At 40.4% G+C, this 25297-nt stretch overlaps 1 protein-coding gene across 1 annotated transcript in view; it reads left to right on the top strand.

Annotated features, from left to right (window-relative positions):
- Positions 1-25297, top strand: part of lrfn2b (leucine rich repeat and fibronectin type III domain containing 2b) — a 125168-nt gene that overhangs the window by 36414 nt on the left and 63457 nt on the right. Inside the window, exon 2 of the mRNA XM_029425713.1 lies at positions 2316-2374. The gene's annotated coding sequence lies outside the window, so the exon portion shown is untranslated. The remainder of the gene's footprint in view (positions 1-2315; positions 2375-25297) is intronic.

The following is a 25297-nucleotide window of genomic DNA, read 5'->3' as shown; positions in this document are numbered from 1 at the left end:
AAAACTTTGTGCATGTGCACACAGTCTCAAAAACTGCGCCGCTTGTCTCTTGATTTTGCTTTGTTTCGGTCTGCGGCTGACAGTGACAAAAAGTGCGTTTGGGCCCTTCAGGAATGGTAAGCATGCATCACGCTCACATTAAAACCTAATGTGCTCTTGCCGGATGGCTGCTTGTCAATTGAATGGCCAAAGCAAAAGGAGGCAGTGCAGTGGAAAGCTGGGCGGATCTGCTCCCTCCAGTCTGAAGCAAAAAAAATGGAGCTTTTCCCCAAGTCAGCCACAGATACTTGTTCGCCCTGCAGACAGTAATACAGTGCAAAAGCCAATCAGGTGCTCCCACCAGAAAGCATTGCTCTTAACTCTCTTGTGTGCATACAAATGAGCTCTAGTTAAATTCTTACTTGCAAATGGATTCATTGATCACACACAGGTGTATCAGTCTCTCTCAGACAGCACTCACAACAATCACATATTAGCAGCAGCAAATGCTTTGAGTGTTTTGGGTTTGGCCACCTACAAGCTGCCCTCAGCCTCTCGTTGGTTCAGGGTTTTGGGATACAAATCCTGACATAAATCAAACATAGTGTAACTGGAGACTTGAGTCAAACTCAGGACACCAAACATGATGATTTGAGACTTGACTTGGGGACATCAAAGGTTCGATTGTTAGAGATTGAGCAGATCAGTTACTGAGCCTGCAGCATCACTGTTTCACTTCTGTGACTACACGTCTAACAGGCTGTAAATAATGTATTTAATAGGGCAGCAAACTGGCCAATTAAAAAACTCACCGTTATGTTGTATATTTTCTGTGCCTGTGACGCACATTACAAAAAGATGTTTACTTACATTTGAACATGCCGGAGCCAGACTGGTGGCTCTTTTGAAGCATCTTCAGAGGTTGATAGTGAGGGGAGCGATGCCGTCGCTGTGGCAGCAGTGTCAACCCACCTGAGTGACTGAGGACGCCCCGTCAGCAGGCAGCCGCACAGATCAGCTGATGTTTATTCATTTCCCAGCTGAAGGCCTATATATAGGCGCTGACAGGGAAAGATGCAACTCAGGCACAATGGCTTTTTTAGGCGGTAGGGAAGCATTCCCAGGATCAGCTGTCGCTTGTAGAGCTTTTATACTTCACTATCCACTGGACACAAGTACAAGCTGGCTTTTGTCCATGTTTATGCATATTTAATTTGCTACAAGAATAAAAAAAAAAAAACAACAACAAGGAGGAACAAATGGGGATGGCTGGGACTATTGAGATTTGTTATTAAGTAAAACAAAAGTCAACAACAATACAGTCAAAACATTTGACTGTATCGTTCTACCAGGATGAACAAGATGAACCGACACTGACAAAGGATTAACACACATTCTTTTTACGTTTGTGCTTCGTCACTGCATAATTACACGGCCTGTTTTCCCAGCGAGTGGAGGGATTCAAACACCTCATCACCAGTGAATCTGCTTTGTAACCTCGACCAATGGGAATATGTACAACTCTCTTTTAAAGGTGATACAACTTCCCTCAGCAGGGCTGAGGGGAAGCTGTTAGTTTAAAGAGATCACAGGCTAAGCTTAAACAATTAGTTGATTAACTGATTAGTCGATTGACATTCAGTGAAATTAATTAGATTTTGACAATTGTTTAATTGTTGATTTTTTAAGCAAAAGTGCCAACAAAGTCAGTAGTTCTGATCTTTTGAATTGAAATGTTTGCTGATGTTCTCCTCGATCTTCTCTCCTCTATGATTGTTTGACAGACTAAACAAGCCATTTGAAGAAGGTTGGCATATATTTTAGATTCAGTCTTAATCTTACTCTTTATATGAAAATCTAAAGAGTAGTTCATAGTTTTAGACGATGACAACTTAAAACCTTTTAGTCCAGTTTTAGTCAAAGAAAAGTCCTTACTAATCAAAGTATTTTCTCTCTGCTATGTTTTAATCTAGTCTTGTCCTGTTCTTCAAATATCCTTGAACATCAGGACACACACACCATTCAGTTCATCTTGATTATATAAAAGCACTTTGGTGTAAATATATTTGGCACTGCTCTCATTTGTTGGGCTTTGACCTACTGTTGTAGTACTTATACACATCAACTGACATTTGAACTGCCTTTGTCTCGTACTCAATAACAGAGAGCTCAACTGTTTTCTGTGATTACATTTCAACAGACACTTCAGCTAGTGGTGACAAATCTACTGCTTTTATTTGAACACTTCCCCTGCTTACACTTCAACTGACATTTTAAGAGAAACTGGACGTATTTAAAAACTGATCCTCATGTTTGTTGTATTTGTTTTTACATAGATGGCCGTGAATTCCGTTGCAGAGCTGTGTCCCTGGAGCCTCATCTCCCCAAATTACAGGTGAGTAAAAAGTTGTTCCAGCTGACAGTTCTGTTAGCCAAAACTTTGTCGACATTCATTTCAACAGTAACCTGCTAATCATACAAAAGCGCTTAAGTAGAAGTTGGAACACTCTGAGAACATCATTACTATCCTGGATGTGATTTGGGTTGCATGTTGCAGAACTTCAAAGTGCTTTTAATTCTGTTAACACTTCAAGACTTCGACGTTTGTTCGTCCAGGAATTATAAGATAAACCCCGACTTGATAATGCTGCGCAGAGTGCTGGATTTAAGGGCTTAGGTTTTAAGGAGGATAAGTTCTACCAAACCTCTGGACTAAAGGGTTTTCAGGTGATGTTTGGGTCTGGGGAGAGCTGCATGACTCAGTGAGAGCAGACAGCTTCAGACGTGTGCAAGCAGTAGCCGTCTAATCCATGCCAGTGATGGGCAGTGTGTATGAGGCTTAAGCCGGACCTGATGAAGTAGAAGCTCTCACACAGGCTGAGACGACCATAATCTAAGTCGGCAGCCAGCGAGGCGGCGGATTGAGGTCACGTCAGCCCGTCCAGAGCCAGCAAAACTTAATGCAATCGGCTTGGCTTGTTTATGGATTTATGGTGAATGGACATTCCGAGCTTGGGGTGAGTAAACTTAAGAGGAACATCTCACTTTTTACACAGTTCCAGTTTGCTGCTGGAAACATGTTGAACAACAAGTAACTCACGGTTTGATTGCTCAACCATCTTTTTCCAGATTTCTGTACAGACAAACGTACAGTATGTATACAGGTATCATTTGTGTACCATGAGGAGAATGATGCAGGGACAGGGACATTTGGATGATAGCTAGAAGCCCGTTAACACTCATTGAGCTGCTCTGTGTTGTTGTTTATCCTTTCCAAAGAGCCGCTGTGCAGGTTCCCCGATCATCTGACAGCTTTCAGACACAAGTAGACGAGGATCTGCTGAGAGCTGTCTTTGTGTCTGCAAAGCCCCGAGAACACATCCTGTGACGCACCACCGGTCATCAATCCATTATTTAAACCCTCTACAAACAGAGTGTCATGGGGTGTTGATTGTGTTCATGTGGTGCTTCATGATCATCGGGCCATGAAGTCCGAGGGGTCCCTGTCCCCCGTCACCCTCTGCAGCACTAACGTGCACAGTGGAAGAATTTATTTGTGAGGCAGCTTGTTAGATGGAAATTAACTAGCTTTGCCTTTTAGCAATAATGTGTCATTTTATGAATTTTGTATTTATTTATGATTTAATAGTTCACACTCTTTTAAATGAGTAGTTTCTTCGATGAGAAGTACTTTCCCAGAAGTCAGATGTCCTCCAGACATTTCACACTAAAAGAACTTCAGCACCTCAAACGGCATAATCTCTTATTTTCCAAGCAGTTTGAATGATCACAAAGCATTAAAGTAGAAGTGACTGCAAAGAAAACTGTATTTCTGTTGCAGAGAAAATGAGTGACATTACTCTTGTGATGGCCGACCCATGTGACTTGCTGTGCTGCTCTGCTGTCTTTCTCTTGCAGAAGCCTTATGACGAGCCCTTTCGACATGTAATCAGTCGCAGTAATAGCAGTTGCAGCAACAAGCTGTGCTTTCTCTCTTGTTACGATTCCAAGACAACATATCCATGTTGTAATTTTGACCAGAGTCAAATATAATGAATGATATGTATAACTCAATTCTCACTAGTAAGTGTTAATTATTGATACAAACAATTCAATTCTTACTGGTGATAATGCACAATGTAGATATCTCCGATTGTTACATTCTTACATGACAGATTTAAATGGAATGTAATTCTGACTCTTCAAAATGTAATTATTGATATGTCTTCTTGCTGGAATTGTAACTAGTAAGAACATCATTTCAGAAATCTGAAATAACTAGTAACTAGTGAAAATGATATTTAACATTTATATTTGAAATATCTATAATTCCTTTTATAACTAGTCAGAATGAAATTTTAGATATCCTAAAATTAATTTCCACTGGTCAAAATGACATATCTTCAATGACGTAAGTATGTATCAGAAATTGTTGATTTCTGAAATGAGAAATTACAATTCCACAAGTCACAATCCTTTTTCAACATGTGGACATTCAATTGTAGATACTGCTTATGTTTATTTATGTATTACTAGTTAAAAACAGAATTACTGATATCTATAATTAACATTTCATACGCTAATACTCACACATACACACATTCATCTAAATACAACACTTTCCAGATCTCCCATCCTATTTTTCTCACTAACTTGGCTTTTGAAACGTGTGTGTGTGTGTGTGTGTGTGTGTGTGTGTGTGTGTGTGTGTGTGTGTGTGTGTGTGTGTGTATGTGTGTACTCTCTCTTGTTACACCCCTGAGCTAAGTCTGCAACACTGTTGTACTGATGGAAGATATTATTAGTGCTGTTGAAGCTAAATGTTGAGTAATTGAGCAGATAATTCCAACCCCCCCCTCAATCTCTTTTATCCACCCTTTATCGGCAACAGGCCAGACTCCAGGCTTGGTCCATATTTAATGTGTACTTTACTGTGTGCAAACGGAGCTCCTCAGTTGATTTCCTCTGGTTGTCCCTGCTGTTTCTGGCTCTGCTGAAGGTCGGTTAGACTCGGAGCCACCGAGCAGCACCGTGCATAGTCTCTCCAGCACTGTGGCAGTTGGGCGGTGTCACTCTGACAGAGGGCCTCATTTAAAGCGAGTTCCCTCTAGAACTACTCTCCCCCGTGGTGAGGGAACAGATACCTGGCTGCTGTGTCTTTAAGCTGAATCAATTTCTGTAGCAGCCGACCCACAATCCCACAGCACAGCATGCTGACCGCTCCCAGTCAGGGTGCTACTGGCAAACACTCTCACTGTTACACTGTACTCCGACTGTTGGGTTTTACTGCCTTGTATTGCAAATGACCATAATATATCAAGTGTGGGGAGAAAAGGTGGTAATAGGATTATTGATCAATACTAATGATTCAATTACTTTAGCAGGTTGTATATTTCATGCTTTGTGGTCCAGCGACAAGGCCAAAAGGATTCACATGGTGATATACCTGCTTATTAAACATTCCAGTTTTCTTCATGTTACTACTGTATGTTAACAAGAGGGCAGAAGAAGTGAGTTGGTGGGATTTGTGCCATAAGAGGACAATCCTCCTGGTTGTTTCAGTTTCAGATTTAGTGCATATTTTGCAGTTTTGTGTTGTTCTGTTCTGTGTTGTGTTAATAAAGCCACGGGGAAACTGCAGGATAACACAAGGCTGCATTAAATGTGAGTGTGTGTGGGATACATTATTCCAAGAGGGTCAACGTGACTGCTAGCCCCATAGTCACACCATACATAATACATATAACAATACTCTATATTAGCTACTTTATGTAATTGTAGCGGTTCATTAACAAGGAACCGTCCATCCTTTATCAACTAAATTAGAGTTTTATTTTCATGTAACTGCAAGTAATGGAAGGTTTGCGACAATCTTTTCAGTGGTTTGCTGATACTTGTACAGCTGTTTCAGCAAGTGGGAGGTATTTTACCCTTGGCAATACACCTGAATCAAACATTGCATTAGCACAGCTGTTTAATCAGCACTATGCCAGAATTATTTGAATAGTGAAGTGTCTGTGGCGGACCAGAGGTCTGAAACCAGGCCAGGTGAAAACTCTGTTAGAAAGAGAAGCGCTTTGTGCGCTTTGTGCTCTCTCAGCTTTTTTTGTGTTTCTTGTTGCTGTTGCTGTGCAGATAATGTACTCTCATTCTGGCTTTACACACATGATTAGGACTGGCAGTCCTATAGTGTTCAAAGACTGTGAACAGGGGAGGAAACCGTTCAAGGGCAGCTAATGCATTTGTTTGCCGCACATATTCCTGAGAGGGCAAGTAATGTGTTTAGCATAAGAACACAACAGGGAACATGGAGTCTTGTTATGAGCTGCGTCCAGCCTGACGATACTACAGAGAGATGTGAATGTTCTTCATGCTGCTGCGGGAGTGTCTGCTCCTCAGACAGCAGCTGTGTGCTGCTGCATAACCAGTTTCCCTGTGCTGCATACTGTAACTGCTGAGCGCCTCCAGTCGCAGCTCGCACGTAAAGAGGATGTGGAAAGTATTAACAGTGTGTAGGTCAGCACCTTTTAGTTTACTGTTTGATCAAAGGCACCACTGTGGATTTAAAAACCCCAACTCCTATTCCCTGATGTCCAGAGGTTTCTGATTACAAAGGCACTATTTTCCACACAACAACTTAAAAATTGACAGGATATTAGCATGCACTCACTAATGAATGATGCCTTTGCAGCATCTATTGTTTCCTACAATAGTGTCTATGTGTCTATATAGTTACAAAACATTTTCTCTTCCTTATTTACTGGCTTAGTTTGTGCAGAAATGCCACAGTAAACAAGTAAACTCCCTTCCAGCATATACAAAAAAGAGTAGGAGTGAGGTGTTGGCACATATCTGTATAAAGAGTGGCATGTATATACTGGGAGCTGGGGGCAATGATGATGGTGTAGGTGCGGCCAGAGATTCTATTCATCCACGCTTATTGAAATCTGTAGGCTCTATTATCTCACATGAGCCTGACACGTGTGGGTGTTTGTGTTGAACACATGATTCACACATCTACCTCTGATTGGCCAGCTTTGTGCTTCCATCTTTCCTTTATCTTTCTAAAAAAAACCCACGTAAGGTCATTGGGTACTTTTTGAGTCTTTGAGTAATGCTGGGCAGGGCCAGCACATTCAGTTCACAATGATTGGCATCCTTTAGTGTCACTGATGTTCGGGTCTGAATGACTCGAACCACTCAGCACAGCTCTGATGTGTAAAGCCCAGACACACCATCAGACATCAAAGCACTAGTGGTGACGGTTCAGAATGCTGGGCCCAAAAGTGCTGACAGAAAGAAATTAGTCCAACAGACGCTCACTGACATTGACCGACGGCAGATAATTGGTTTGATGCGTCACAGCCATTAGAGACAACTCTCAGGGAACTTCACATGAGGTGGAGGACTTGTCCGGGCTGACCCGCCTCTGCTGGTAAGGAAGACAAAGGATTAAGTTTAGTTCAGCAGTTGTTTCTAATCCAACCCAACATTCCCAAGTAGTTACTTTACCCCAAACTATGATTTTTCCAGAAGCAAGTACTTTATGTGCCTTAACCTACCCAAACATTATTCATATCAGTGGCATATCTGCACATTCATATATTAATCATTAGTTTTAGTTTGGAGGCTCCAATCTTTTCCATTAAATTCTTACAAGAACTCAAGGGACCCTGCTCGTGGTACGTCCTGCTGAAGCTCCATCCATCCAACAATTTGGTACAGATTTGGTACATACGTTTGGTACATCCCCAATTACAGTGAAATTAGGAATGTGTATTCATGGTACCAAGAGAATGATTCATAATGATTTAGGCACATAGCCCAGACACTTCTCATGTGTAGGATGAAGAGATATTACCTATAGTACACAGTCGAGCTGTGTAACTCTGACATCACCTGATTGTGAACATACACATCAATATACAGAACACCAAACAACTTCCCCAACATGAGGATTCCATACGGTTTGGAAATCCACTCCGTCACTGTTCAGTCAGACGTCATGATCCTGCAAAATAATTGGCAACACCATCACCGACATGCTTTTAAGGCCCATTAGTCACAATAAGTTAGCTCTCTTACCGACTGTCAGTTAACTGTTAGCCTACTTAACAAGCGTGCTAGCTTGCTCGCTAAAATGACACCGGGTTAACAGTTATACAATAGATGTCAAAGACATGAAAGATTGTGGACGAGCAAGTATTTTCACTACAGTCCTACACAATGACTACTACACTGCAGAAATCATTTATGGCTGTAGTTTGAGTTAACATTGTATTTTCTTCAAAAAAGTGAAAAATCTGGCAAAGCACAGAAAAGTGTCTTCCAATGCGAACCAACTTGCTTCAAGAATTTTGTAAAAATCTTTTTGCTTGATTTTCTATTGATTCATGCACTCATTTCCAGAATGAATTTTTTGTTTTTAAAACATTAAGTTTTAGGTACTGAAACACAAACAGGATGAGATGCAGGGTGTTTTTGCATTATATCTCTGATAATAAAGATATACTTTATACTTCTACTGAGAAAACATTCTTTATTATAGTTGTTAACGTAAGTCAGGGCACTGAGGTAATGTGTTGAACCTTGCCCTGACTCTTATTTAATACAGGATGTTGAATCCTATACTCTGCAAGGAAATCAAAAAACAGATGCACAGAATGCAAAATATACCGTATGTGTGCATTGTTTAATTGCAAGGCAAGAATGTTTTAGTGCTTGACCTGTTTTTCAGTGACAGTGATTAAGACTCAGCAGCAAAGGTGTTGCAGATTCATTGCTTAAAAGAGATTGTGCTGCCTGAGCAGGTGTATCCCAGGGGATATTTACCTATACATCTTCATGAGCGCCATTGCACCGGGGCTTCCAGTCTCTATGTGCTGCTGCAAATTTAACTGAATAAACAACACTGTCCAAGTTATTCATTGCTGGCCGAACCCTGACTGTCTCTAAAGCAGCTGTGAATTTGACTCACAAATCTACTTGTATAACTGTAGCCAAACAGCAATCAGCCACAAAGGGTTATTAAAGCCAATATTCTACCAGATGTATCACAACTTTATAAAAACGTGTCAAGTAGACGTGTAGTGGTCATGTGCAAGTGTACAAGTTGGTGGTAATTGATTAGATTGTCAGGCCATGGACAAGCTAAGTTTGGTGCTTACTGAACATACATGGGATGTGTTGTGTTGTGTTGTTTAGTTTGTTGACCTTTCAGCATTACCACAGGTTCATAAAGACAATTGTCATTAAAACACTGAATTATTTTGCTGTTCAAATGTGACGTCAATTCTAAATAGACCACACCCTTTTAAATAGACTAAGATTTAGCTATTACACATCAATACTAAGTAGACAGCAGCATTTAAAATAGACTGGGAGTTACAAATAGGCCCACATTTGAAATTGCAATTATCTAAGCTAAAAACTAATATCTCATATCACAGACCTGAAATCTAAAATCCGCTGTCATTCAGAAGTCTGTACATGCAGGGAATTGGTGATCTCCTATAGCTCTCAGTTGGACATCTTGGGATAGCCAGTTTGATTGCGTTCCTTGTCTTGCCTGTGAGCTCCTCCCTGAGAGGGGATAGCCAGTCACTAAAGTTGGACTTAAGCAGCTTACTGGCGAAGTCAAGACAGATGTGTGCGTCTATCTGCTGAAGTACACAATGTGAGAGTGCAGAGAGCCTCTGGGTACCCTGAGCACCTCAGGTCTAGTATGATTTCACAGGCTTGTTTCTGCATACTTTGCAGCCTTTTGGCCTGCTCTACAGTCTTGGCAGACAGGGCCAGATACTCCGGCTCCAGACGCACGCGATCTATGTAAAGGAAACCAGTTCAGGGTCTCGAACACTGAATTTCTTCAGGCGATGTTGTGTTGTCTCTGACATCCCTATATGTTAATGTCAACAGTATCTGTCAATGTGTGAGCACACTTTTCATAGCACCTGCTGTGCTTCATACAATTCTTTCATGTGTTTTATATTTTAGTTAAAAGCATTCTAAAATGAATCAGACAAATTAGCTGGAGGTGTTAATGTTGTATTTATTTGCTGACTCCAGCCTTCAGGGCTGGATGTGGTCATGGACAAGGTTCTGGACAAGGTTCTGTTCGTTTGTCAGCGAGTCTGCTCTGTGACAATTGCTGCACATGGACGGTCCGGCAGGGCCTCTATGCTGTGTTCCTGGACCGACCACACACAACCCATGACCTCCTTAGCTGTGTGCTCGGCTCAGTAATGATGCAACCAGACAATTACACAAAGAATCTGAACAAGATCAAAGGCTAAAATAAGTTATTGCATAACATTGAGCAGGAGCTCATCATTCAGCCACTTCAAAGTCTCTAGAGATACAGTATATCCCAAAGGCTTCGGACTTTGGGATATTTACCTCCATAGCAATTGACCTACAGTAGCTTTGTTGGACTCCGGTTGGATAATTGTGCCAGGATCTATGCACGTATGTTGAACTGTTGTGATGTTTTATATTATATTATGAGTACAATGGAATAAATAGGAGGAAATACACTTGCGTGTGCTGGTTACAGCATTTGCTTTGAAGGCAGTATACGACCACATGTAGGCGTTGTACTTTGAGGAGGTCTGGATAAGAAGTGCAAGTATGACATTGGTGTAATGGGAGCTTATCAGTGAAGGAGGAGAGTGCGTGTGAAAGACCGCTAGCTCTCCTTGAGTTTCACAGATTGTGATATCAGCAGTGGGAGGCAGATACGGTCTTTGTCCAAGGTAATAGTGTTGGCTCTGCCCCAAGGGAAGGATTGTGTATCACAGTAATGAATTGTAAGGAAGACAACCCTGTGGGGTCCACTGCCTCATGTGAGCACACATAATGGATATATATTGTGTTTCCTTTAGGCCTGTGGACTGACTAATTGGCAGATGGATAGCTAATTCTAGCCCTTCATTTGAAACCAAAGAAACAAAACTGCACACTGTCCTATAAGCCTGCCAGTCTGTCCCAGTCTGGTTCATCCTGGCCTCATTTTGTCTTTAACTGTTTTGCCGATGTCACATGAGTTTATCATATCTATTTGTTTTCCCTACTGGGGACAGCATGACCCTAAAAAGTATGACACCCTTATGTAAAAAAGAGAAAAGTTCCAAAGTTTAAGCCGCGCTGCATGGGAGAAGATAACAAAATATATTATTCATGTGTCAAAAGAAATGCAGATACGTGTCATGAGGCCTTTTAATCTAGACAGTAAATTTCTGCTGTAGTCCCCTCTAATAAGTGGGGCTCGTTACAATGGGCTTCATGTAAGAACCACTCATATGAACAGTTTCGTTTTGAAACAGCACATTAGGGAGATACCACTTTTCACATATTAAGAATTTTCTCTTTGAAATTAGGAGTTGTCCAGATCTTATATGTACAGATTGTCACCACAGGGAGAAAAAGTCTAGTCTCTAGTCTAGTCGATTGATATAAGGTAAGGTATAAGTAGTATTCATTAAGAGCTCACTGTGTTACGCTGGTGTACGTAGATATAAGGTAAGGTATAAGTAGTATTCATTAAGAGCTCACTGTGTTACGCTGGTGTACGTAGATATAAGGTAAGGTATAAGTAGTATTCATTAAGAGCTCACTGTGTTACGCTGGTGTACGTAGATATAAGGTAAGGTATAAGTAGTATTCGTTAAGAGCTCACTGTGTTACGCTGGTGTACGTAGATATAAGGTAAGGTATAAGTAGTATTCATTAAGAGCTCACTGTGTTACGCTGGTGTACGTAGATATAAGGTAAGGTATAAGTAGTATTCGTTAAGAGCTCACTGTGTTACGCTGGGGTGCGTTGTTGAACGCTGATGTTTTGAGCATGTTCAAAATTACCGGACGTACCCGACGTGTGCTTCATAAGATATGCAGACGTTACATTAGACATACGTGAATACGGAATACGTACGCAAATACTTACCTACATAAATACAGTACATGAATACTTACCTACGTAAATACTTAAATATAATATAGTACGTGAATACCTACGTGACTACGTTAGAGGTACGTTAGATATAGGCTACGTCGGCTGACGGTGAATCCTACAGCCAACTTATTGATAACGAGTGGATACCCTATTCCTACCCTATGTTAAGATTATGCCTGACGACGGAGTAACTTATTAAACGTGTTTCTACAGTACAGCTAGCGTTCAGCATGTTACCCGTTCTCCAGCATCAGCATGACGTGAACCAGATGGCACTTTTCCAGCTCCGTTGGCCAGATGGTTTTAAATAAGTAAGTGATACGCTATCAATGTTTGACGGATATGTGTGACAGGGCCTTTAGGGAGGTAAAACTGTGGTCAAAACGTTTGGATGACACCCTCCCTTTCTAAGTGGTGCAGTACTCACGCTTATGTAAGTCCTGTTCATTTCAATATTTCCGATCAGAGGGTTGCAAGCAGTCATGCTCAATCTCACTTTGGTTTTTATTTGACTTTGTGCAGCGTATAGTACACGCGTACCTTCTAATGCCAGAGTGACAAGGAGGCGTTTAAAGTTTGATTATTAAACATTCCGGTTGTGTCAGTCAGCAGCTCAGAAGCATCAGTAGCATTTGCTACCACATTTATATCAATGAAGAAATTCTAAATATTAGATCCACCACTCGGTATAACACAATACAATTCAACAGCAGCACAGTTTCAGATGGACATATTGTACTTCTTACTCCAATACATTTATTTGTCAAACAAAATGACTACTTACTTTAGGATTAGGAAACTAAATGTAAAATATGCGTATGCAATAATGCATTGTTATAGATTTATCTACCTGGCATCATGTAAAGTAGGAACATTTGTTTTTACCTCAGCCAGCTATAACAGTAAAATGCTGCTTACACATTAATACATCAATAAAAATGGATTTGGTGAAGTCATAGTAATGAATTTCCACAGCAATAATTCCATCAGTACAACAACAGAGTCATGTCATACTCAATATGCATACTCACCAATGTACTGCTCTCACGAAATGCTGTCTTCATTCACACATTCTTGTGTTTCACCACTCATTGTTTGAAATTGAAAGCCTACCAGGCAAGGGAAGGATGCTGCTTTACTTTAGCAACAATCGAAGAATTGAAAAGTGGAAGTGGAATAATTAACATGGTGAGTATGAGCTGCATGTAGTTGTACTGATGGAATTAGGGTTACACACAGAACTTTGGGAGTATAGTTTGCAAAGTCTGGTAGAATCTGTGATGGATGTTTACAACAGACAGTTGTCATTTTACGGCTCACCTTTATTTGGAGGTTTTCTTCCAACCTGTCTGATCTGACTACTAGTGTTGATCCAATAACAATGTCTGCCCAGGTCGCAGCAACTAACTTGTTGAGTAACTTGCCAAAACTGACCATTTCCAAGGTGATTCCAAAGTGTTCTCTCATGCATAGCCTAAAGCAAAGATGCAGATCTAACATCTCGCTTTCCTGTTCCACCTATCAAAAATGCAATCCTGTGTGTTGATCCCTCAGAGAAGCCTGGCAGCTCAGGATCAAGTAAAAACGGGATGCGTGATGTACAGCCTCATCAGAGTTGAGGATCAAAGTGAGCAGCGCTGGCCAAATATTACCCCTGCAGCGCTGTCAGTCATTACAGCTGCACACCTGTCCTCAGGCTCAGAGGATCCCATTAGCAGCAGCAGAGAGGATGGGGTCGGGCAAAGACAGTTTCATCTTTGTTTTAATCATTGGACAAAGTCTGTGATTGCTATTCGCCCAGGTAAACGTGTCCAACATCCCGAATGGCTGCGGCCGGTCCTTCACTGGCGTGTGCTACCACAAGGCCTTCATTACCTTTATTCTTGTTGCCAAGGTTGGTGAGTCCCTGTGGTTTTGATCTTCCGGCTTGTAGATTTATTTAATAACACAACTAAAGTGTTGCTGTTGCCATCTGCAGTGAATAACAATTGGTGGATACCAGATGCCTCATGCTACCCATGTGAGCGGTGCTGGGTAATGTGTTTGTCAGACTAAGCTGGGGGGGTGTTAGCTCCTGTACCGACCACAACTGTATTACGGCCTCCCAGAGACAGAGAGCTGGGGATGTTTAAAAAGCAAAGATATCCTCCCTGGAAAGTTCCAATCCTCCCTTCTGCAGATCTACCTCAATCTTCTACTGCCTGTGGCTTCACCTCAAATGCTTATCCTTATCTGCTTTGAACCCCACCTCCATCTTCTCATCCTTCTCAATTTGAAAATGAAAAGGACGTGCCACACTGGGGTAAACTACAGATGTGAGTGGAATGTAGAAAATGATATTTGTGCCTGAGGAAATTAAGACCTGTCGATAGTTTGTAAAATGCTTTATCAAACATCTTTATCACTCTTTAAATCATTACCTTTCTATGTGTTGCTGCTGCTGCTGTTATCCGTGTTTGATATGCAAAGCACCTCAGCAGCGCACAATAGCCGGGAGAAAAGTGCAATATAAAGATGTATACTGTGAGATGATAAAAATATGTCATCCATCACAGACAGGCACAGTAAACGATGTTATCCTATTATTCTCAAGCCGGTGTTGGAAAATATAATCTGACATCCAAGTCATGTTAAAGTGACAGGACGTTTTTCTTTTATTGGTACTGATAAGGTCATTGTGGGACCAAGGGGGTGATAATAACTTTCTAAGGTTTTCTGGATTTAGAACTCAGAAGATAACATCTGCTAGGAATGAAAGAACATTGTTTTGTTCATGTTGTTGTTTTTGTAGGTTTTTAGTAGGTGTATCCTACTTTCATGATGCTATTATTTGGATTGTGTGGTAGTTTTAATTTATTATGCAACATTGTGCCGTGTACTTTTATTCTGAAGTTATTCTCTGTTATTCTGAGGCTGACCTCCTGGCTCTCATTGGATAATTGACAAAGATTCTCGTAGTGTTCACAAAGGCAGTGCTTTTACCCATTCTGTAAAACACAGTGATGGAGGTCACAAAACAGCATTTCTAAACTGTATATTTTTTTTATTGAGATGTATCTGATTACATTGTAAAGCCATGTAAATATCTCAACATGATGTCAAAATGTGTAAAACAAACCCAGTGCAGGCATCCAAACTCTGTACACACCCTCTGGTTGTTGATCTGATCCAGTGATGACAGAGCTGATTCACCAACAGACTATCAGCCGCCCACTTCCAGCATGGCAGCAGCTAGCTGGCCCAGGACCTGCAGAGAGCCTCGGTGTGGATATCAGCCTGCTGCTGAAAGGGTGCAACCATCTGCCATTGCATATGCAGCTTGTTCTTGTTTGTACAGGGATATGGCACAACGTCGAGGAACATTACAGCATTCAAGCTCTGTATTTGATCTTTTCAGGTTGATACCATAGAAAATGTGTTGTAAATATGTGTTATACCACATCAGGGTCATATTTCATCCCACACTGGTCATCCACATTAGCTAACAGTGGTTTGTGTGGTGATTGGCATTGTGAGTTTTGGTCATTGAAATTATGCATTTTAAATTTATGTTTTTTTTTATAAATGTGGATTCTTGAACAGTGTTAGATATAAAAAATATCTATCTTTGTAAATGACAAGAAGAAGAATCAGTTTTTTAAATGTAATACAACCATTTGGCAGTACCTCTGCATCCTACTAGATGGCACTAGATGGTGGTCGAGAATAGCTGATCGAAATGACATTGGAGATTATAAAGTTTTCTCATTTGCACTCTTCCAGTCCAGTATGCCTTGGGATGATATTCCTCTCGGACGATTATGTGTCTCATAAATTGCGTCCATTGCCAACGTTCAGTGCCATTGCATGAGGTAGTCTGTCCTATGGAGGGCCAACAAGTCAAAGTGTGGAGGTCGGGGAGGTGCATGGGCATGTAGCATGGCTGAGTTTTTAATGCTGGAGATTGGAGTCCCATCACAGACCTGCAATCAAGGTTTGCCTTTTTATTAACATTAGCCATGTTCTTAGTTTTTTTGTGTTTTAGTTACCTAACCATAACCATACATTAACCGTTGTTCATTTGCCAAAACCAGTAACTATTTTGTTCATAAGGCATTTATAAGCATTACCAATCCAAGTCGCTCGTCCGACTGAACATCCAGAGATCAGGACAAATACATAACTTCATCATAACATACTGTTACATCCCTAATGTTTCACACATTGTTACTCATTTTCCATTTCAAACAGAATTATCCTTTGATCACAAGAACTCACGACAAACATTGGAATTATGTGCATGTGACAGAACTTTATGGTATTTATTTGAAAAGGCTTCACTGTGACTGCAAGACTACAGTCTCTTTACATAGTGGGGAGAGGCACACACAACAAAGATATACATAAATAACTAGTATATTTCAAGTTGGTGCATAATATTAACACATTAAGTGAGGTGCTGAAGTGTCTCACCTGCTCTGTGACACATTTTGCAACAGAGAAGTCTTAATTGCTCCTCAAGGAGGGAGTGGGAGTTGTCTTGGCCACGCATGGTGGTGCACGTGAGGATGCAAATGGATTTAAGCTTTGTATCTTGTGACTTGTTTGTTTGTCTTCTCTCTGGAAACTCATTACTCTGTAAAGCCCTTATGACAGATTTGTTTTGTTTAAACTGCTTCATAAGTAAATTTGATTTGACATGCATTTTGTTCTAAGAAGGTTGCTTAGGCCTAAATAGTCAAAGAATTACGGGAATAAATTACAGCTTTATCTACAATCCCATTTGGCGAGGAGAAAATATATTTTCTTCCAACTCATAACAAGCCGTCATGCTGTAGTGCATTGGTGCTGTTAAGAGGTATAGCTTTGTAATGGTGGAGCTCATGTAACAGATTAGAAGACGGATCGTTCTCATTCAAGCACACGCATCTGTATACCATCGGAATCCATTAATGCCAGGAGAAGAAAGAAAGGATGAAATATATATCAATTACTCACTCTGTGTTACCTCTAATTCTTAAAGAAAACCTTGTTTTTCTCACACACCTCCAAGGTGAACGAAGAATCCAAAAACGGGGAAAAGTTCTTGATAGTAAGTACATGAGTTGATTCAACTCCAGAAGGTTGTGAGTTCACTCAGGCACTTAACCCCAAGTTGCTCCAGGGGGACCGTCCTTGTAGTTAGTTCCCTGTAAGAGCGTCTGCTAAATGACCTGTAATGTAATGTAAATACATAAACAGTACTCGCACAGACGAGTAGCCAGACTTTTTATGCAAAAGTGTTTTATATAGTAAGGTATTAGCAAAAATGCATGTGTTTGTGATAGAGCTGTCATGAGAACTGATAATTGGGTATCAAGTTGTACCGAAATTCTGAAACCGTGACGGTACTTGTGTTTCTACAGTAATAATAATAATAATAGTAATAATAATAATAATAATAATAATAATAATAATAAGCTTTATTTGTATAGCACCTTTCATACAAGAATTGCAGCCCAAAGTGCTTCACAGCAAAAACATAACAATTAGTACAAGGACAGAATAAGAACATTTACAGTACAATAATCACAGTGTTGATGTAAATGAGTCTGTTTATACCATTTATACGGTTTGTACCATTATACAAATAGCAGAATTAAAATAGTAGATAATCAATCTGTATGGATAATCAAAAAGTACCACAATTATCAATCATAAAGGTGGCCACGGACTAACGGCGTCCCATCGAAGCATTACATTTCAAAAGGAAATTCTGGCATGCTTCCTGGACCGCAGGTTTTTCTTCTCTGCTCCCTCTCTCCCTAAAGCTGCCTTCACATGAAATGTTCTCTTCACTCAGTGCGAGGTTGGCGCAGAGCCTTGAGTTGAGAACAGCGAGTTGTTTCTGTTTCTATGGTTATCTCTCCTGCTTGCCTTCATACAGCTGTTATCTCATTGGTTGCACTTTGAAAGGTCAGCGGCAATCAAGGTCAAAGTTGAAACAATTTAAAACTTGAGCGCTTTCTCCATCGAAAACAGTGCAGAGCGGTTTTACCACTGATCATGTGAAGGCAGCTTGACTTTTTGTGATACTTTTTTTCATTAAACTTACTATTGACGCAGCCCTGTTAACGCTACATTGTACACGACACAAATCCGTGTTAAAATCGGCAAGAGTAGAGCGAGTTAACGTTAGCTGTTAGCTGTTAGCTGTTAGGTGTAATTGACTTGCATTAAAGTGCATTCAGGATCCATTCATTAAAAATGTGTATCGGGTAAAGGTGAAATATAACCTTGTAATGTGGTTGTTTCAAATGTAATCTTGTAGAATGTTGTTTTTATTAACAAATTCAAGTTTGCAGTTGTTTAAAGAAGCAATTTTAAATTGATATTGGAGTGGGAATTATGACCTGTTAAACTTCCTAACAGTATTCCTATGTAATACAGGAATATACATCAGTATAGAGATTTGTGGAATTTCCCTGCTATTAATATGGACTACTTCATTTCTGGTATCGTGACATCCCTAGTTTGGGAAGTAGTGAGCGTAAGACTGGATAAATGAGACTTAGATTATAATGCACAAGGTGTGTGTAGTTTGTAAATGGATGTTTTGAGATAGTTTTGCATAGCGGATAATTTCACGTCAATTTGAGAGGTTGCATGATTCAACTTTCCTTAAGCTTTGAATCAGGTCATTCAGTATTTTGCTCAAGTGAGTCAAATGTAGAAGGCCAGAGCTGATTTCAATGTGAATCAACATTTAGGTAAATCTAAGTATGGGATCGGATTGGTGTACACATTCTGTGCATGGATTGTGTGTCTCTTAATCACTGGAACATGGCCTCATTGTATGACTCACATCCATGTATCAATAAAACATTCTCGATGTGTCCTTAAAGCCCATGAGCTGCTTTGTATGCAGCAGAGTGTGCCCACGTCTCCTGCCAAGGCCTTCCTTTTTTTAACCTGTCATTGTGTTGTTGTTCATGCAGGAGCATAAAGACAGGAAAAGACTCCTCTTCACGTTGCTGAGTCAGCTGAGGCATGAGGTGGCACAGCGATTAAGGAGGCACTTTTATATTTGGACAAGTTTGGGTTCAAGCCCCCGTGTCAGCACACTGAGGCCCTGATGAAGTCACTTAATTCCAACCAGCTCCAACTCTGCAGCTGACCCTGACCTCTATGTGGAAGAGGAAATACAAAAACTGAATATTAGGGATCTGGTATCTTGTTGGTGCTATTATTATACTGGAACTGTTGAGCTCCTGGAACATGCACACACTGCTCGGTTCAGTTGCATTGCCTTGTGTCCTTCCACTCCACTGGTATTTAGATCAGTCTGGAATGGAATGTTTTCCATTTTTATACAGGGAAATAATACCCATTCCAATAATTCCACTTAGTTTCTCTTCATCTGCGAGTTGGAATAGAAACACAGCCTTGTGACATCTCTAAAAATAACTTTTCTGTTGTACGGTTCCTCAGCCTGCTTTACAGCCATGTTACTGTATGAGTAAATATTTAAAGCTAATATGTGTAAATTAAAGGGGAAGTGGTGTAGGAATGCAGTAAGTAATGCTAGGTACACCATGGACAGACCTCTGATTACACTGATGACAGTACCTGACATTTACCTCGGTGACATTGGTGCAGTCAATTTCCTTCCAGTGAAGGACAACAGGGATCCAATGTTCAGTGAGTTAAACACAGCGGTCTACATGCTGACATTGTATAACGGTGTGGGTTTAAGGACTTACTCTGTGTGCTCACGGGTTATATAAATTAAGCCCCCTGACTCAGGAGCCACACTCCCCCCTACTGGTATTGGATTACATACCAGATGCATTTGCTACTTGGTCTACCTTTGTGTTTTGAAATACTACAGGTTTAAATGTATTTATAGGCACATTTTTAATCAGTGAAATCAGCTGCTTTACTGTCAACACAGCGGGACTCATGGCTGCAAACCCAAACTACAACTACTAATACTATTACTACCACTACCACTAATAATAAAGCTACTACTATAATATCACTACACATATAATTAGAAGTACAGCTTTTATTATTCTACTACTACAACTAGTATTATATAATACTAGTGCTACTCTGATTGTTATGCTACTAAAATTATTATTACTACTGCTGACACTACTACTATATTACAAATTACTATAAAAATTACTATTTCTGATACTGTGATATACCATTACTATCACAAGTGCTTATTTACCATAGATACCAATGCCAAAACTACACCTAACAATAGGCTACTACTGCTAAGTGCTACTTCTATTACTGATACTGTTACTACTTCTACAAATACTACTACTAACCTGCTACCAAAAAACTACTGTATTCATATCAATTAATACCGACACTACTACTGTCACTTACGACTCATTGTACTAGCTATACTATACTAGCGACTCATTGTTATATTGATCGATGTTGATAACTAACACAATATTCAATTTAGGACAGAACCATAAAGAAAGGAATAAGAAAGTTAATTCTGGTTTATAATATTCCATTATGAGAATCGGTTGATTGTGTACAGTATATACAACACTTCTGTTGGCCATCTCACTTCTGTGCACTACAGACTGCTGCTGGCTGATCCGGCTAACTTCCGGTTTAGCGTTATGCTAACTTGAATAGAGATACAATTATTTAAACGTGTGGCTCTTCTAGACTTGTCAAATGTTATCGGACTGAATTGATCAAATTCAATTTAAGCAAAAACAATTATATTGCTACGGAGTAAGCGACGGTGGTTCGTACAACGTAACGAGATTCAGAAATAACTTTATCTCATAAATGTATTATCGTTATTGTGGAAGGTTTTATGGTGAAAGTTTTGAGGTTCTACAGCGCTCGGCCCTAGTTCTACGACAACTACTGTTGCAACTATAACTACAACTCCTCTTACTGCTACCACTTGTACCACAAGCGCTTCTTTACCACATCCTTATCAAACCTAGCTATACTGCTTCTAAACACTACACACTACCTTTACTGATACTATTACTACTGGTACTACCATCTTTAACAGTCATTGTATTCAGGGCGACAATAAGTAATGAATTAACACTGAATTCTTTTTTACAAATAAGATGAACAAGGGTTTAGCTGTATGTATGTTCAGGGGACTTACCTGGGGACCCTGCTGTTCTGCAGGCGCACTTGTACTTGTCGTTGATGCAGACAGACACGGTGACATCTGCCCAGTCCTACCAGGTATTAGCCCGTAGCTCAGTCCTTCAGGCTGCTGCCACAGCATGTGTTTTTGTAGATGAAGAGGGAAAAAAAGATCCCTTCAATGTCAAAGACGTTTCTCTCCAACCAGCACGCGCATGCACATGCACCAGACGAAGTCATTTCCTGTTGTTGTTTTCACTTTGCATGTTCTCGACAAATGTTTTATTCATTTCCTGGCAAGTTGATTAAGTTAATAAAAGGAGAGACAGGAATTGAACTCATCATGTTTTATGGATCAAAGACACAATGAGGTCTGTGCCTCTTCTCCCGTGTGTTTTTCTCCCAATTAGCCCAGCCAGGCAGCTGATGGAGATCGATACGAGGCATGAGAGAGACACCCATGGGAGTTTTGTTCTTTGGCGTGTCAGAGCTGTCTCTGCGCTTCATCACACAGCCATCTTAACGTATTCATAATCATGCATCATCTTCTCGCGTGTTGTCTCATTTCTTTCCCATGGTTCAATCAAAACATTCTTTCACTTACGCTGTTTCCCACAGAGGCTTTGGATTACATCAAAGTTTCTGTGTCGTTAGTACAGGCTTCAAACAAACTAATGAGCGGATGTTGCCGGATAATTAATGTCAGCTGATTTGTTTCTTGTCTGCATGCAAAAAAAAGAACATCTCCTTTTCTTCCAGTCTTGAAATAGCCAGGAATGTATTTTTGGAGGGCAGGATCCAAGATGTGGGACTGCAGTTGTAACTAGTGTATTTTATTCAATGGATTGGATTTAAATATGGCTCATTTGACTTAATTGGCGAGGTGCACCGATCATGAGTCACCTCCTCATAAAGAAGGTCAAATGCTGAGAGAATGGGCTATTAGTGAACTGTGTGGACAAAGTGTGAAGTCCTGCAGGTGTCCTCTAAACTGTCTGTCTGTGACACTGCTCGTTGTGAAACATGTTGCCTTGCATACATCATTTTCACATGAATCCCAGTACAAACATGCAGTCAGTATGTCTGCAGAGACTATTGTGTCTGTGAAGTCTACAGTCTATCTTGTACATGTTGAGGTCTTCCTCCTAATTTACAGGAAATAGTGTGACGTCTATGTATCAGGGTGAAAGGTGGGTGAAAGGTGGGTGAAAGGGATAACAGACATGTAGGAGACCATAGTGTGCGTCTCATAACAGATCTGCTGTTAACTTTAGGATTTATATTTATTAAACCACTGCTGCTCCCCAACCATACTGCAGTTATGAAACGTAGATATTGCACAAACCAAGTAACGTTGCCATTTGGACATAGTCACTAAATATAATCAGGGGTTTTGCTAAATCATCAAATATCTATTTATTTCCTTTAGCTTAGTGTACATCACAGCTGAAGGCTGGGACAAGCTTCTCTGGGCTGCTTGTCAGAAAACATGCACAGGTTTTATTCAGAGACACATTTAATGACATTCATTTTGGTTGTTTTTCACCCAATGACAAATTTGTTAAAATACTCGCTTTTTACAAAATCAGTACACGGCATCACAGTATGGTGAAGGCTCAGGAAATATTATGGTAATGGTTAATAAAATCTGTGATGGAACGCAAACTGTGCACCCTGACCTTCCACCTTACTGCTACCGATCTTTGCACTGAAATAAACGATCAGAATCAGAACTTATGCCGTCGTCAACACATATTCCACGACATTTCACTAGGTGTGTAGGAAGATCAGAGTTGTTTTTCTTCTTAAAGCCGATGCTTTCAGATTTGACTTGTTCTGCACCTCACTGTAATATTTGAATTCGGACTATCATTCCAGCTCACTGTTATGTTTGCATGTTCTTACAGAGTGCATCACACCACACCGCTGGGCGCCTTCCTATGTTAAAGTGGAAACGGTTACCAATATAGTTGCTGGGGTGTGAGTGCACCGTCAGCAGCCAGCTGAGACTCGCTGCAGCTCTCAACTGGGTCATGGAGGAAAAAAGCTGGAGGTGAAATGCCATGTTTTAATAAAGAAATAACAATAAAAGCAAAGCACGCAGTTATTTATGGAAACAAGATATTTTTATTGTGCGGTTCTGTTTGTACACAAATGCCTGTGCCAGCAAGTTTTCTCATTTAACACAGCGGATCATTACATAACATGCCACCGTTTGCTGGCATGCGGGGTCCCTTATGTACGGTGTTCCAGGCAGACCTGTGTCATATTGTGGTAACATTTTGAAGTTGTTTGTGCAAATTCAAAAAAAGAGGTCAATTATCAATCATTGAAGATGGCCTGCGGAGCATGATTCACTGGTGATACATCGGTGTGTGACACATGCTTGATGCTAAAAGCTCTATTAGGAGTGTGAAATGTAGTGATGATGCTGCTGCCTGTGATAATCCCTCATTGTTAGTTCCTCCTTGACAAGTGCAAAATATATCAATGTTTTTAGACATTGATGCAAAATCAACACTACCTTAGTGTTTAACTGTTGTATTGATACATTTGCATTCATGTATCTCCACAACATTAATTCCAGAGTCATACCAGACTCACATATCTGCTGCTCTCTCTGTTAACTGTTCTCACTAAAACATTTCAGTCTCACATTTCTTTGATTGGTGTTGAGTTACTGTCATTACAACTCAACTTCCTGCAGATGTTTCACATTGAAAGCATTTCTGCAGTTCAAAGCGTTTTACCTCACTGTTCTAATTGCTCCACTTAGTTTGTCAAGATACCTTTTGGTTTAACTTCACACATGTAAAGATGACTGATGTTTTTCTACTGTCATGTATCCCAGAATGCCTCAGTAACTGGAATATAGCTGTCACTGTGATTCACTGGTGAGCTTGAGTTGTCCTCCTTGGCAGAGCAGCTGCTTACTCTTTTTCTGGGGTGTCACTTTGCTCTACCTACAGCTAACATGGAATCCTCACTCACAGTAATTTAGAACCACTTTGTAGAATGATGTCTCGAGCCTGAGCAACACATACAGCAGTCGAATACCCCCATACATGATGTTCATACTGGATGATTTGGATAGTGTTGCCTTTATGGAGCAAGGTGGAACAGAAAGAAGAGGAGGTTGGGGTGGTGGATGGGGATATAATAGAGTACTTCTGTCCATTAACCCCAACCCCTCTAAAGGGTTAAACTTATCTTATTGGACAGAAATTGCCATCTTTTCATAACCTAACCATACCATAGTGAGTCTTTGCAAATAGTGTAACATAAAAGACAGAATTTACAAAATCTTGGCATTTAATGTTAAAAAATACTTAGTTGAGCTTAATCCAGGGTTAGAAGTATTATTTATAGATAATAAATCAAATAAATAAAAGCGATAGAGTTGTATTCATACATACGTGTCCCCCGTCCTGCACCACCAGGCTCAGGCACAGCTTCCTCCCACAGGCCAACACGAATGTTCAAGAACTCACTGTATCACTCTGTCAATGTACATCACTGTACCTTCATACTGCTTTTACTTACGGGACTGTTTACCACAGGAACACAGGAAATATATTTGTATAAGCATTATCAGAGGAGGCTGGAGAACTAAGTGTTTTTATTGCTGACAACCGCTTCACTGTAATTATTATGCATAATATGACAATAAAGAATTGGAGCTTGTCTGCAGCTGTGCATGTTTGGGTGGGTGTGAGAGGAAAGAAGAAAAGTAAATGAGAGGGAGGAATATATAATATTAATAGGGAGAGAAAGCAACTGGGAGTGAAATATGTGAAAGAAAGCTGTGAGAGAGGCAGAGCGAGAACGCTTTGTGAGACAGAAAAGTAGAGCAGAGAATCAGACGTGAGTGTTTGCAGTCCCACAGCCTGGCTGCTGCTGAAGTCAGTTCAACACCTCTCAACCAAATACTTTCTTCTGATTGTCAGCATTAAATGGGTTTGAAATGAAAGCTGACTAAATGTCTCGGTGACCAATTAATTGTATTGAGTCAGTTTGATTGCGTGGTAAGGATGAACATGGCCTCTGTGCTCAGAACAGTAATTAGAGAGTTGACTGCTCTCTGGAACAGAGAGAATAATGTGATCAGAAATCATAATCCATATTGAGCATCGGCCGCAGTCGGCATTAAACTAGTGGGAACTAAGCAGCTTGTGGGACTTAATGAGCAGCGCTCACTTCACTGTGACTGAGAGCTTCCTGGATGTTAATGTTTGAAAGAGGAAACTTTGCAGTTGTGTTT

The sequence above is a fragment of the Cottoperca gobio genome, chromosome 24 (assembly GCF_900634415.1).
Source record: "Cottoperca gobio chromosome 24, fCotGob3.1, whole genome shotgun sequence".
Taxonomy (NCBI): domain Eukaryota; kingdom Metazoa; phylum Chordata; class Actinopteri; order Perciformes; family Bovichtidae; genus Cottoperca; species Cottoperca gobio.
This window is presented reverse-complemented; position numbering and strand designations above follow the sequence as displayed.